At 44.6% G+C, this 14,817-nt stretch overlaps 1 long non-coding RNA gene across 1 annotated transcript; it reads left to right on the top strand.

Moving 5' to 3' along the window:
- The first annotated feature begins 4,525 nt into the window (after nt 1-4,525).
- Nucleotides 4,526-10,304, top strand: LOC134478716 (uncharacterized). Its single transcript, XR_010051499.1, has 2 exons — nt 4,526-5,023; nt 9,318-10,304. It is a non-coding gene; the product is annotated as an uncharacterized LOC134478716 (long non-coding RNA).
- Nucleotides 10,305-14,817: the final 4,513 nt, after the last annotated feature.

The raw sequence follows: 14,817 nt of genomic DNA, 5'->3' as shown, positions 1-14,817 counted from the left end.
TGTGTATCTGGAAGCTGCATCTTCATTATTGTGAGGCCCACTGAATCCTATAAACACAAATTCAGTAGGCAGGGTATTGTCCCAATCCAGATATATTTGATATAAAAACAAAGGCAGCCTTGCAAAATGGTTCAATCCAAGCTTATTAGGGAATCAGTCTTGAGTTAAAATGGTCTTCAAACTAGGAAAAAAGAGAAAAATTTATACCAAATAAATGACATCAACAAAAAATGTCTACTTTGTGCTGTATTCTCTTAGAGGGTACCACTTATAGGTCAGAAAAATGATTCACACTTGTAGGAAATACCATAATGCCTTTCCTCGATGGAGTCAGACTAGTAAAATCTCCAAGAGCCAGGCCAGGGGGTGGCTCTACGCCAGACTCGTTCCTAGGCTGGTTAGTTGTTTGTATACTCTGTTTTCACCCAAGGGCCACACGTATTTAAATGGCACTTCCTTTAGTCACCAAACTGCAGTATCAGATATTGTCTGGTGATCCCTTGATTGAGATTTTGCTCCCCCTCGTTCCAGCCAACACTTCTTGACTTTAAAACTTTCTTTTTCCCTCAGTATAAGTAGCACTTTGAAGAAACTAATTTACTTTAAAGAGAGTTTTCTAAAATTTTCTTTTTATTCTCATCATACCCAATCTGCTACCCAGTCATCTCTCTTTAAAAAAAAAAAAGTCTTATGTGTCCTGTGAATTCTTTAATTCCCACCTCATTCATGGTGTCTTGATTATTTTTCTCTCGATGAGACAAAACACCCAACATCCAAAATGAAGGAAGGAAACGTTTATTTAGCTCACTGTTTGTGGAGGTTTCAGTCCATGCTCAGCTGGCTCCAAGGCAAGGTGGTATGGCACTGGAGCAACAATTCAAGACACCAGCCAGAGGAAAAGGGGGAAACAAGCCTCTTCTCCTCCCTAATATTGTACACAGGTCACCCCCCCCCCTCCTTCCAGGAGGAGTGTAGCACTCACAAAATCGCCTTACTCTCCTTGGACAGGATGAGGATGTTTACAAAGAACCCTGGCTCCCTGCTTCCTCTCTCAGTTAAAACTTCTAAACTTCTCAAGTTGACACAATGTATCAGCCATTGCAAATGCAAATTGTTTCCTCTTACCCAGCTCTTGAAACTCCCACTTGTTACTGACAACCACTCTCTCCCTTCTGCATGCCTCAGTATTAAAACACTAAGTCATCTTAAAGTAGCAGTTTGGTCACTGGGCTGTCTTTCATTTTTATTCCCTTCTGTGCTCCACTCCCTGGGCAGTGAAGTTAACTTCTGCGGACAGCGTGGGCCACTCAAGATGTGCCTTCACTTCTCTCTGAGTTTCCTAATGAGTTACCACCAGGGAATTGGAAGTAGGACATCCAGGAACATCATTTATCCTGCCTCCCACATGGCAGCAGGAGGTTTTGGAGGTAGCTATTTTTCGCAAAGCACAGGACACAGCCTCTGGAGCATGACAGGCTGTGACAATGGCTTCCTTCCTGCTGGGACCCTCACTGTTTCCTGGGACTCCCTCAGGTCTACCACTGCTAGCCTTGGAGCAGTTTCCCTAGTCCCTGCCCATCTCTGCAAACAGTCTCCTCATTCAATTCTCTTCGATTAGACATTAGCAGTTATGATTAGACAGATGATCTTCTTTGCATCTGTGAGTAGACTGGATGCACCTGCCCATCTAAGGTGGCTCATGCATAGCCCTGTGCTCAGCACTTGGAATTCTGCACAGAAATAAAGGAACTTCATACTGTTGCCAGTGGAGTTAACTCATAGAGCTGGGATAAAAGAATACCCGCTTTCAGCCCAACTCTTCAGAAGATTTGATCACAGCTCCTCCTAGGAGTTTTAAGAGGCACTGTTATATCTGCTCTAAGTGTTCCCCTGTGCTGGGGAAATGTATTTCTTTAATCAAAAAGGAACTACTATATCTTTCTCCTGAAACACCAGCATGCATTCTTCACTGCAAACCTGTAACACAAGGTCTCCAAAATGGTTTGCAAACCTCAGAAAGTGCACGCCTCAGAAGTAGCACGGAAAAGTCATTAGGTATTTATTTGCTGTCAGAGTCATTTAAGATAAAGTTATTGTAATATTCATATGCAAGTAAACATCAGTGCCCTCCCTCAAGCCTGCAAGTCAGGGGGTCCTCTAGAGAACCCAACTATGCTAAGGGAGGAAAACTGACAGTGATAATCTTCCTCCTTCTGTACTTTTTAGAAAGGCTAAATGCTGTGATAATACTTTCAATGTGTTTACTTAGCTTGGTTTAAATGCTTAGCTACAGGCTGATGACATTACAATGGCATGAGAAAGGCTACAACCACCATCCTGTTTAACATCCAGAGATTCATTTCTTTATCTCATGGCATAGGACTTAAGTATGCTGTCACAGTTAAAGAGAAAGTAAGCATTTTTCTTTTAAAAGGATAAGTGGCCAAGTATTCTGCATTTTTAGTGATAAAAAGTTGCTTTTAACAGTGTATTGTCTGACAGATGTTGAAGAATACACAACCTTTACGCTGAAAATCTTTTTATAAAAAAATAGAATTCCATTTCATTTTCAAAGAAGTTCTTTTGAATTTGTATGTTTGTTAAAGTTTCTGTCAGTGCATTTCATTGCAAAAGTATAGCATTTAAACAAACTTTTACACATGTAAGTTAAAAACTAAAAATAATCAGTTTTGTTTTTCTAAATTGGCCTTTGAGCCATTTGCATAAAATATAAAAATGAGACATCTTTGGAATGAGTTAAAAATGACCTAATGACATTAGTTAGGTTAGAAAATGAGTCGCTAAATTTCAGCTGAACAAATTTTCATTGCTGGGAAGGAGAAATATGCATCATAATTATCCGCAGCCAGTTATGGACTTCTCTGGTTGGCTCTGTATATCTTTCTCTGCCATTCCTTTCAAATTCAAGTACGATGATATATTGAATTGAGGACCACAACTTCAAAGTATTATTCAAAACTGTGAGTCAAAAATTATTTCTTAATGCATGAAAAACTTGTACTAATGTTTACCAAGAGTCAAAGAGGCTTGGAGCATAACTAATAAAATTATATATAGTAATTTAAAGTATTTCCTTACTTACATGTTATACTTAATTTTACAAATATGTATAAACATAAGCATATAACTGTAGTAGTGGATCCATCTGGTTTATAAATGCATTTTATATATATATATATAATTATATCATAGTTTATTGTACATATTATATATTATTTTAAATTTTCATACAGCATGCCTTAATGAATATATACTTACTTAGAAATGTGTATTTTAGTGTATATCATATATAATAATTTTTAGTCTATGCATATTAGTAAATATGTATTGTTTATTACATTAATTAGTTATGCAAATTCATCTCTACTTGCGGCCTTTTTTTTTTTTAACTGTGAAGTAAATGGGATCAAAATACTCATTAAAATCTCAGCAGTGGTGATGGAGTAGATGGAAGAGTGGAGCTGTGCTGATGATTATTGTATCTGCACTACAAAATTTACTTTTCTATTTTCTCTACTTTTGTGTAAATTTTAAATTTTCTAGTACAAAAATGTCTTAAAGCAGAATATTCTTATAATTTTAGCCATAAGTGCAACTTATAAAAGGAGGAATAATTTGAAGACTTTTCAAATAAGGAAAGAATATTTGTATGGACATTGTCGTATGAAAATACTGAAGAAGTTGCCTCTACCATGAAGATATTCTAAACTCAAACCCCTGGGCTCTTATCTCTCTAAATTCTTCTCAAAGCTGACTGATTCATTGCTCTTCAAGTCCTTAATTTCACTCATGTATCATCATATTTTATTATTTTCATGAGCGTTATAAATTGTTACTTTGATTCCTTCGCTAGTTTCTTGGAACAAGCATTAGGATCATGGATGGGTATAATCTGACTGGAAGCCACCTCTTCTTTCTTTATTTTCCCTTTCCTTAATACCTTCTGTTTAAATCCAGCTCTCCACCCCCACTGCAGGAAATGGATAGAAAATAATCTTCTCAGTCAGCTCATCTCACTTCATATCCAAGGTCAGGGATCTAAAATTTAGTAGTGTATATTTCTTGGTCCTTTCAGTCTCCTCCTCTGATGACTAATTTTATTGATAGGTGGACACATGAAACAGGCAATATAACCTTCTGTAGATAGAGTTTTGTGATCTGTGGGTAGGGTGGGGCCAGGACTGTGTTAATCAGCTTTGCATAGCTGTGACAGTATATCTAATAGGATCAACTTAAAAAGAGGAAAGGTATTTTTGGCTCATGGATTCATTGGTCTCAGTCCCTGGCTGGCTAACTGTATTGTTTTGGGGCCCATGGTGATGTAGAGCATCACAGCAGGCTCATCCGGTGCAAAAAAAGCTGCTGGCCTCCTGCAGCCAGCAAGCAAACAGAGAAAGGAAGGGGCCCAATAACTTAATGCCTTCCACTAGGTTCCAATTTCTAAATTTCTGTCACCTCCCAGGAGCATCACAGACTCGGCATCCAAGCCTCCAGCAAATGGGTGTTGGGAGCCGCAGCCCCGAGCCCGGTCGCCTTACTTGGCGGACGTGAGGCCTGTAGTAAAGAGTAAAGCCTGAGGTAGATTACCCCTCCCATCGAGCACGTTAGTTTCCTGCTTACCGCGTAAGCAACCCGCTCAACAATATAGTCTGCCTGGCAACTGATGATGTTAGCCAATCAGCTTGCCTTGCTTACTTTAACATGATTGGACACTGTATCCGTATATATACTGGTGCCACCCCTGGGGGGGAAGAAGAAGCCCGGAAGTAGAAGCCCAGAAGGAGCCGCGGGGAGCGGACCAAAGGAGGCTTCGGCTGGGAGCGATCCCAGGGCAGGCTGTACGGAGAAGGAAAATAAAAAGAAAAGGTTGTCCACTGCCAGACTTTGTCGTGTGTCCTTCCTGCCGGCCAGGAGCGACATCGACATTTGGAGGCCCGCACGGGGACTGATCACCCCCGAGACGTGACAGCGGACAACGCTCCAGTACAGAGCTGCGAGACAGGTGAGTTGGGGATAAGCCTGGGCTCTGGGTGGCGCGCACCTACAGGGCTTTTAGACTCCCCTCAGGCTCACGCGTAAGTGGCGGATTCCTTGGGCCTCACGCGGTGAGCAACATATTAAAAGATGGGAAACATGCTAGGTAGTAACATTAAGAGCGAGGGTGGTTGTGGAGAAAGCTCTCAAGAGCTTACAAAAGTACGCAGGGTATTTGAGCAGGCCCAGTCAGGGAGCTCCCGAGAGGGGCCCGTCAAGGGGAACAAAGATGCTAAGGAGAAGGACGGGGCTCTAGCCTCGGAGTCGTCTGACTCCGAGGACGAGGGAAAGTTGAATGGCAAGGAGGCCAAAGAGACCAGCTGTCAGGAGCCTAAGTCTCTCGATAAGGAGTCGCAGGGTTCTTTCCCAGTAATTCAGGGTACCACAGAGCCATTTGTTGACTTTGTGGCCCGAATGCAAGATGCTGCCGATAAGATATTTTCTGATCCGGGAGTGGCTCGACCGCTGGTAAGGCAGCTGATTTTCGAGCAATGTACAAAGGAGTGCAAGGCAGCGATAGCTCCTCATAAGAACAAGGACCTCAACGCCTGGATTAGGATATGCAGAGAGATAGGGGGGCCGCTCTCCAACTCGGGAGTGGCTGCTCTCCTGGCCGCGGCTGTACAGCAGAGGGGACCTCGCGGGTTAGAAGGGAAATGTAAGGCTAAAGGGTGTTTTGCCTGCGGGGAGCCAGGACACATTAAACGTCATTGCCCAAACAATGCAGATGCTAGGCCTCGCCCTAGGAATGAAGAACCATATGTTTGTGGGCGATGCAAGAGGGGATCACACAAAGCTGAGGAGTGTAGGTCGGTCTTTGATGCTCAGGGCAACCGTATTTGTGGACGAGATGCTAGAGAGCCAAAAAACGGCCAGAGGGGGCCCCCTTCACAGGCGGGCCCCCGCCCCAGAGACAGGACAGCTCAGGATGGCAGCCTTCAACAAGGGCCACCCCTGGGTCAGCAGGTGTGGACCTCAGTGTCGCCTCCAGACTTATATTAGTGCCTGATATGGGTGTTCAAGTGGTTGAAACCACCTTTAAGGGACCGTTACCCGAAAATTCCGTGGGTCTGGTGATCGGGAGATCCTCCACGGCCCTTCGGGGTCTCGTAGTAGTCCCGGGGGTCATAGACTCAGACTACACAGGACACATTAAAATTATGGTTCAATCTCTTGTGGGTACTATGGTAATCAATAAAGGAGACAAGATAGCGCAGCTCTTGCTGCTCCCCAGTCTCCACAGGAGATTTCCCTCAAAGCAGAAAATTAGAGAAAGTCAAGGTTTCGGTTCCTCAGGGGAAGTCTTCGAGGGACTCCATATAATACTTGATAAAAGGCCCATGCTCTCACTTAAGGTCAATGGCAAGAGTATAACAGGGCTCCTAGACACAGGAGCTGACCGTTCCATTATCTCTAGAAAGGATTGGCCCTCCAACTGGCCCACCAACACTGCAGATAACACGCTGCAGGGCCTGGGGATGGTGTCAGCTCCTCAGGTTAGTGCTTCAACCCTGCTCTGGTGCGATGAGGAGGGTCATCAGGGCCTTTTCCAACCATTTGTGTTGCAGTTGCCAGTGTCTCTATGGGGAAGGGACATCCTCACTCAGATGGATGTCACGCTTACGTCAAACTGCTCCCCCCAGGCTAAGGATATACTCAGGAACCAGGGATATACCCCCGGCAAAGGCTTGGGCAATGCCCTACAGGGTCGGACATCCCCAATACCAGTAGAGAACAAAAAAGGTAGGCAAGGGCTGGGTTTTTCTTAGGGGCCGCTGAAGAAGCTCTCCTACCCACTTCGATCAAAATCACCTGGAGGTCAAATGATCCGGTTTGGGTACCTCAGTGGCCCCTGCCTAAGGAGAAGCTATTAGCCTTGTCAGAAATAGTCAGTACACAACTTAGATTAAGACACATTAAGCCGTCAACCTCCCCATGGAACACCCCCATTTTTATAATTAAGAAAAAGTCTGGCAAATGGAGGCTGCTCCATGATCTAAGGGCAGTCAACGCGCAGATGCAGTCCCTGGGGGCGGTCCAGAGGGGGCTGCCAGCTCTCTCAGCCATCCCTCAGTCCTGGCCAGTTTATGTTATAGATCTTAGAGACTGTTTCTTCTCAATCCCCCTGCATCCAGAGGACACTCATAGGTTCGCCTTTACTTTACCCACCATTAACCAAGAAAGCCCTGATCTCAGATACGAGTGGATAACGCTGCCCCAAGGTATGGCCAACAGTCCCACTATGTGTCAGATTTACCTTGATTCCCTACTGGCCCCCCTACGGAAATCCTTTCCCAAGATAAGATGTGTGCATTACATGGACGACCTTTTACTCAGCGGCAGGGACCCAGACATGCTAAATAATATGCTCGGCCAGTTGGTCGAGGCCCTGAGACAAGCTAATCTGCATGTTGCCCCCGACAAGATTCAGGGAGGAGAAATGGTGACCTACTTAGGCGCGAAAATCTCCCCTATGCTAGTCTCTCCACAGAAGGTCACCATTAGGACGGATGGCGTTAAGACCCTAAATGACATGCAAAAGCTATTGGGAGACATTAATTGGATTAGGCCATATTTACATATACCAAATTCAGATCTCAAACCCCTGTTCGACCTTCTGAAGGGAGACCCAGATATAGCCTCCCACAGGAGGCTCACTCCTGAGGCAAGAGCTGCCTTACAGAGAGTGGAAAAAGCCTTAGGTGGGACTACCTTACACAAAATTGAACCAGGGCGACCCTTTGATGTCTGTTTGCTACAGACTAGTCTACAGCCCACAGCGGTGATTTGGCAGAAAGGACCATTACTGTAGATACACCCTAAGGTCTCACCTGCAAAAGTCATAGAGCATTACCCGGAGGCAGTCGCTTCATTGGCCCTTGAGGCGCATGATAGAGCTGTCCAACATTTTGGCTCAGGACCACAAGCCATCCGAGTACCCTATACCGCCAGCCAGATCAAGACCCTGGCTGCCTGCATAGATACGTGGGCCATTCTGAGATGTGTTTTCCATGGGGATATAAACAATCAATACCCTAAAGACCCTATCTTGTCATTTGTCACTCAGCACCCTATAATTTTTCCAAAGGTTACTGCCTCTGAGCCATTAGTCCCAACAACTACAATATACACAGATGGCTCCAAGACGGGGATAGGCGCCTATGTGATCCTAGGCAAGCCCCCGGTTACCATACAATTTAAACCTGATCAGCCTCAGGTGGTAAAACTGCAGATCGTTAAAATGATTCTTAAACGGTTCTCAGAAGCCATTAATATTGTCTCCGATTCTAGGTATGTGGTCAATGCTATGCAAGTGCTTGAGACTGCCGGTTTAATTAGATCCACTTCCACAGTGGCTGGGCTGTTCCTGTCTATCCAGACATTGCTTCAAAACAGACACCATAAGGTCTTCACCACCCACATAAGAGCACATACATCCCTGCCGGGGCCCATGGCACAGGGGAATGCGGTTGCTGATACTGCCACTCGCCCGTTATGGATTTTTACCTTACTAACACCAATCGAGCGAGCCCGTGCCTTCCATGATAAGTTTCATGTCAATGCCAGGACACTAGCAAACCATTTCCATGTTTCCAGAGCAGATGCACGAGATATCGTGCGACTATGTGACTCCTGTGCCACATACAAACCTGCCATACCGATGGGAGTAAACCCTCGAGGTTTGATCCCTGGTGATGTTTGGCAGATGGACATCACACATATACAGGAGTTTGGGACTCTTAAATATGTTCATGTTTCCACAGACACCTGTTCTCACGTCATATTCGCAACAGCAGAAACAGGTGAAAAAGTGTCTAATGTGATCAATCATTGCCTGGCGGCTTGGGCCGCATGGGGCAAACCAAAAATATTAAAAACTGATAATGGACCAGCCTATATAGGCAAAGCCTTCAATGAGTTCTGCAAAATGATGGAGGTTCAATTAAAACATGGTATCCCATACAATCCCCAAGGTCAAGAAATCATTGAGAGGGCTCATAGAAGCCTCAAAAAAATTTTACAAAAACAAAAAGGGGGAGTAGGCCAAGGCCTGGCCCCAAAGGCACGATTATCCATGGCACTATTCACACACAATTTTTAAAATTTAAATAATGATAATTGCTCCCCAGCCGTGGAGCACTGCAACCCTTCCCCCCAACCATAAAGGGTGGGTGAAGTGGAAAGATGTCCTGACAGGACAATGGATGGGCCCGGATCCAGTGGTCAGCTGGAACCGAGGCGCGGTTTGTGTTTTCCCACAGGAATCGGGACGAGAACCACTGTGGGTACCGGAGAGACTGACACGGGCGACAAAGCCCTCGACTGAAGATCAGACCTGCCCTACTGGAGATCCATCACAGACCAACCAACAAGATGAATAAAAATAGCGGTAGCCCAAAATGGACAAGAAGATCCTCAGGCATATGCATGGCTCGCTCGCCTAGCCTACGACCGAGTCTAGGGGTGGTGAGCTTCCCACACTCCTCCTCTAAAAAATTATGACATAGCTGGGTAGGAGAGTCAATGACGGGTAAGAGCGTACTCCCCCGGTGCGACTCAACCTAAGCCAGGCCCTACCCCATCCTGCACGTAAGCCGCTGGACTGTTAGATGCTGCCCAGGTCTAAATTTCTCTCCGAGGGGATTTCTTTACGGAGAGGAAATGAGTGCAAGCTTGTGTGCATCCAGGTTCCGTCCAGTTTGTGCCTGGCCCTAGAAAAAGGACGAGGGCCTCAGGGCCTTGGCGGACCATGGGACGGCCGACCAGGGTCTAAGCCAAGGACCTACGGTGGGCCTACACATAGGGCATAAGCCTCTGCACCCAGTCCAGGAAGGGCTACGATGCGCACATTCATAAAAAATAAAAAAGGGGGAGATGTTGGGAGCCGCAGCCCCGAGCCCGGTCGCCTTACTTGGCGGACGTGAGGCCTGTAGTAAAGAGTAAAGCCTGAGGTAGATTACCCCTCCCATCGAGCACGTTAGTTTCCTGCTTACCGCGTAAGCAACCCGCTCAACAATATAGTCTGCCTGGCAACTGATGATGTTAGCCAATCAGCTTGCCTTGCTTACTTTAACATGATTGGACACTGTATCCGTATATATACTGGTGCCACCCCTGGGGGGGAAGAAGAAGCCCGGAAGTAGAAGCCCAGAAGGAGCCGCGGGGAGCGGACCAAAGGAGGCTTCGGCTGGGAGCGATCCCAGGGCAGGCTGTACGGAGAAGGAAAATAAAAAGAAAAGGTTGTCCACTGCCAGACTTTGTCGTGTGTCCTTCCTGCCGGCCAGGAGCGACATCGACAAATGGGCATTTGGGATGCACTGAAATCCAAATCATAGCAAGGCCTTTTGTCATCTAGAAGAACTTCATCTCTCAGTGAGCCTGCTCCGAGCGACCTTCGGAGACCTCCCTTTCCAGGCAGGACAGGACCACTGCGGTGACCGGAGTGGAGTGTTTGTTTCCTCCAAGAGAAGCAGACTCTCATAACACCAATGGGTGAACAGTTTCTCTGAGAGCAAAGCTTGCTTGGTAGGAAGAGCCCTTGCTTTTTCCTTCCTGTGCAGGAGGCACAGGTCAGGATCCAGGTGGAAAAAATCACTGGAGGGGGAGCCCAACCCATGTGGCACTTTTTGGCTCTCACTCCTGCCCATATGTAGCCTACAGGAATTCCAGATAGTTCTGCTCAGGTCAGCCATGATGGCCCACATCTAGCTGGCCTTCTCTCTCTCTCCATTTCAAGGGCCAGCAATTTGCTGTGTGACCTCACATCTCAGCCACTTCCCTGTCACACTGACAAAGTCCCAAGGACCACAGTTGGAAGGAGAACAGGTTCCTCGGTTCACATGTGACTTCAGAATAAAGTTGGTCAGATGCGAGGCTCCAGTGCATGGCGGAAGGTGAGGGGAGGGCAGTCTGGTCCACCAGTGCCTTCCAGAAAACCAAGAGGGAGAAAGGAGGAGCAGGGGTGCAGCTCGGAGATCCAGCCCCAGCCCCATCCAGGCCGCACCTCCCAATAGTGCCTTCACCAGGAGCCCGACAGCAATGCAGGCGCGGATGACCAGGAGAACACTCTCTCCAGGGAATTAGTGACACCTCAGAAGACTGAGAGCAAATTGGGACATTTATGAGGCTTTGGGGACCTGGCCCTTCCTCCACAATGCAGCTGGGGCAATTGGCAGAAAAAGCTGTCAGATTATGCTACATGTGTCCAACATCTCTTCACTGTTTTCCATTTTGTCAAAGTAAACATTTCTCTTTTACCCTTCCTGCCCTCCCCTCCCTTGCCCTCTCCTCCTCTTCTCTTCTCTCTTTCTTTTCTTCCCTACAAAACCTGCCCTGATCCAGCTATGTATCAGTTCTCCTGCTGGATCCCATCCGTGGGGTGGATACCAGCTCTTCCTGGAATGTAGGCTCTGTGCACAGCACACACACATTCCTGACCTTCCTCCCTTGTCTATTTACACTCTATGTATTTTAAGTATTTACCTGCTTTATTCTTTATTTCCTTTCATTTAAATATAGGTTCTATGAAGACAGCATTGGAAAATACATTCACATGAACATTTTACAATACTTTCACATGGAATGAGCCCTCCACCAAAGAATGAAGCCATGCTTAAGCCTTGTCTTTATTATTACAAAATAATAAATCAACACTATAAAGTGGATGGAATTGATCCTTTTGCTGGTTTTTATGGTGCCTCTCTTGTGATCCTCAGAGGCTCTAATAAGAAAGGCTTTATGGTGCCACCAGGATTTCATCTCATTTGAGTGGCAGATCTTAGAGCAGAACTTGCTATTAAACAAGTAACAAGTTTTGATCTTGGCATCTTCTCCTGGTCTTTCCTAGGGGATCTGTGGACCATTCAGAGTCACCATTTCCCTGGGGATAGGCTTTTCTCACTTGCTTCACCTCTCAGCTCCAAGTAGAAAAGACACGGAAAGGGAGAAAGGTCTTAAAGAAGGAAGACAGGAAATGGGCATCTGTAGGACATTTGCGTGGGCACTGACCTTACCCAGCTCTGATGCCTCCAGGAAGGATGCGTGGATGGGTCTGAAAGGGGATGCCACGCACACCAAGATGACTGGTAAGGTGACTGATGGGGAAGAAAAGGATCATTAGCAGCCTGCAGCTTCCACCACAGTCTCAGTAGCTTGGGGTGAACTCTGCGCTGTCTCTTGAAAGATCAGACTGAATGTTGGTGTCTGAGTATGACAGTTGGAAGAGGATTTTTATAGCTTTTATTTTCTTTGTACATCCAATAGTTCTGTTTATAATATTATAAGTATACATTTCTGCTTTTCTAAAAATAAAATTTCTCTATTGCTTTGATTGGAAAGATGTATGAGGCATACACACACACACACACACACACACACACACATACACACACATGCACACACAGACGCACAGACACACACACAAAAGATACCTGTTTCAGGCACGACTGCTTTGTTTCATGGTATTGCATCTGCCTTATTTTGATGGATGCAATTTCTTTCACACTGAACAAAAAAATTAGCCACTGACCCTGAAATGAGGCCCAACTCCAACCTAAATGTCAACAGAAACAAAGAAATGCCAGTTCTCAAGAAAATTTCACTCATGAATCTTAAAAGTGAAAATGATGTCCTTTGATTTTTAAAGGTGTTCTAATCTCTTTCACCTTTATTATTTTATAACCTTTAATATTCTAAACAATAAGTTTGCAGTAGTTTCCATTGGTCAGATTCTGACAAAGAAATCTTATGAATATTGATCATTTATCATTTTACCACTTTAGCAATAGTAGGGTGATTTCTAGAACTAATTCCAAGACAGTTAACTGATCTTCCAGATATTCTCACTGGGTTCTTTAGTAAGGACTCCATTGTTGAATTTTTATTTTTTTCAACATTGCTTTCCTAACTAGATTAGTAATCTGGTGATTTAAGCAACGGTCTGGACTAAGAACAACATTCTAAATTTTACGATGTCTCCTAAGGCTGTAGGATAGGAGAATATAAAGAAGAACCTCAATTACGAGTTCCTATAGAAGGAGGAAATACAGGCATATAACCATAAGCTATTTTCAAGTTAGATTTATTTTAATTAATAGACTATGCATGCAATGTCCTTCCACATCCTTTTCAACATTCCTACTAACATACGAAGAACAAAGGGGTATTACATTCCTTGTTACTGTGTATATGAAACTAATGACCCTGCTGGTTCTCATTAGTAATCTTGGGGCATTTTTGATCTACAGTTGGTAATTGATAGAAAATTGTATTAAAATGTTAAACCAAAAGCATGACAAGAACAAAACTTTAATCAGTAAACTTGACTCTTGAAGAGTTTTAATCAGTAAACTTGACTCTGAAGAACTAACACTAAGAGTTTATAAGAGTCAGACAGTAGGTTAAATATTTTTTGTGCCTTGTCCTGTTTAGAAGTCACAATGCAGCTGATCTGGGATTGGAATCTAGGTGCAAGTCTGAACTCCAGCAGCTAAGCGCTGGGACACAATGTGGGCGATGTTACATTTTCCAAAACAGTCTCTGCTTCTCTGACAGGTGTCTTCCCACCTCCCTGGCTTTGGGATTGGATACAGCATTGGCTTTGGCAAATGGACCGAGGAAAGCAGCAGGAGCAGTTTCCAAACAGAAGACACCGAGCCACCACATGGCTCTCTACCTTTTAAGATCCCTTCCCCTCCCCTCAGGCCTAACAATGTGTCTAGGGGGTCTCTTCCCACAATCAGATCTCCTGAGGAGGTGCCACCCCACAGAACTCCAGGAATGAGGACCAAGTGTTCCCTGCCATATACCCTGACACCTGGGATGAGGGTGGCCTGACACAGCTGTCACCTACACAGTACTGCCTGTGCTTCTGCACCTTCCTGCTGCATGTAGAGAATTTTATCATTCTCATTTCTCTTTACTGCAAATAAACCGCAACAAATCAAAATTTTCTTCCCTGCAAAACATTCTGAATACACCATAAAATCCTTTGGTAAGCTCTGTGAATATACAACGTAATTAAATTAGGAAGGCATGAGATTATAAAATGTCCACTCTGGGTGGATGCCATACAGTGCATATCAAGTAGAAAAGCAAACACTTTTTCAGAGATCATTTTCCATTATATCTGCTAATAATACCTCTCCTGGTACTGGCTAAACCATTTAAACTTACTTGGCAAGCACATTTTAAAACAGATTCTGTTGACAGGTGCAGCTCCAAGGACTGCTTCATCTTCAGTGAAATTACACTGCTCTCCCACGCACACTCCTTCCTTTGAAATGCTACGTACACCCACTGCCGTCCGGATGCTTTTATTGTCAAGTGACTCATCTAGTTTTTAATCTCATGGCCTTTTCAGTGGGATGGGAGAATCACAGGAATTAGGGATAGAAATGATCAACGACTTTTGAATTTACATTTTTGTCCTAAAAGGCAGTGGGCAGCTTTCTAACAATGTAGTTGAATAAGAAAGGCTAGGTCAAAACACTCTGCTAGAAAATCAGCTACCTATAGACCTAAGTGTGGGTGTGCACGTAATTTGGAAGGGTTGCTTGGTAGATACCTATGATTTTTAAAAATATTTAATAATTCAGTCTCTTTTGGCTCAGCATGTATCCATTTAGTTGTTTTGATTAAAATCTATTTTAAAAACAAATTTCCCACTTGCCACCATTTATGTGTCTGGGAAGTGACTTATCGCTCTGCTAATTGAACTTTGTTTCTCATCCTTTGTTGAACATTCCCTGCTAGCTACTGCTT

This window comes from Cavia porcellus, unplaced genomic scaffold (genome assembly GCF_034190915.1).
Source record: "Cavia porcellus strain 051 isolate PalLab524CR breed Dunkin Hartley unplaced genomic scaffold, mCavPor4.1 scaffold_14, whole genome shotgun sequence".
Classification (NCBI taxonomy): domain Eukaryota; kingdom Metazoa; phylum Chordata; class Mammalia; order Rodentia; family Caviidae; genus Cavia; species Cavia porcellus.
This window is presented reverse-complemented; position numbering and strand designations above follow the sequence as displayed.